The sequence below is a fragment of the Dioscorea cayenensis genome, chromosome 8, assembly GCF_009730915.1.
Source record: "Dioscorea cayenensis subsp. rotundata cultivar TDr96_F1 chromosome 8, TDr96_F1_v2_PseudoChromosome.rev07_lg8_w22 25.fasta, whole genome shotgun sequence".
Lineage (NCBI taxonomy): Eukaryota > Viridiplantae > Streptophyta > Magnoliopsida > Dioscoreales > Dioscoreaceae > Dioscorea > Dioscorea cayenensis.
The window spans coordinates 17,884,503-17,885,433 of record NC_052478.1 but is presented as its reverse complement, the minus strand read 5'-3'; the positions used below and the strand labels follow the sequence as shown (position 1 = coordinate 17,885,433).

General features: G+C 42.6%; 1 non-coding gene across 1 annotated transcript; it reads left to right on the top strand.

The window, feature by feature from the left end:
• Window positions 1–250: 250 nt before the first annotated feature.
• On the top strand, window positions 251–357 carry LOC120268144. Its single transcript, XR_005538813.1, has one exon. It is a non-coding gene; the product is annotated as a small nucleolar RNA R71 (small nucleolar RNA).
• Window positions 358–931: the final 574 nt, after the last annotated feature.

Here is a 931-nt window from a genome sequence, read left to right as displayed (position 1 = left end):
ATCTAATTTCTTACTTAATGCCTCTACTTGGGCTGCCAAGGATGTAACTGTATCAATTTCATGGATTCCGCCCACTTTCTTCCTTTCTCTTGCATTCCATTGGTAGCTATTCAAACCCATTTCGTCAATCAATTGCCGGGATTCTTCGGGAGTCTTGTTCCCCATTGTACCTCCTGCGGTGGCATCTAGAATTTGTTTGTTGCTTAAGCTCAACCCGTTATCAAATATATTAATGATCATCCACTCAGAGAACCCATGTTGTGGATACTTCCGCAGAAGGTCCTTGAATAGTTCCCAAGTCTCAAACAAAGTTTCAATCTCCATCTGAACAAATGAAGATATTTCATTATAAAGCTTTGCCGATTTTCTCAGAGAGAAGTACCTTGCAAGGAAAGCTTCAACCATTTCGTTCTGTGTTGTGATGGAAGCTCTTGGCAATGAATGGAGTCACTCTTTGGCATTTCCTTTCAAATAGAATGGGAAAAGTGACACGTCCGAATATGCGTGTGTAAACCGCAAGTGCACGGCTGTCGAAGTAATAATTACCCCGGTGAGTGGGTAGTCGAATCCACAGGGAACAGGGCTACTAGTACTAACTTTTTCTCTGCTATCTAGCCTAATGATAATGGGATAGTGTAGTGATCTAATGTGCGAAGAGATAAACACCGGAGACGAATATGCAAGGGTAAAATGGAAGGAGAATCTCAATCAGTAAAAGTGGGGTATTCGGGCAATGCTCCCCCTAGGATTCAGGTATTAGGTACCGAATAAGCAAAGTGTTTCTATGATGAGTAAGTTAAGTCGTGGAAATCCAAACATAATCGGGTCTATCTCTAGATCACCGATACTAGTCCCCTACGAGGTCCCAGTGGAGAAATCGCTCAATCTCAACACCTCACACCACATATGACCGCAAAGCACTCTAGGGATT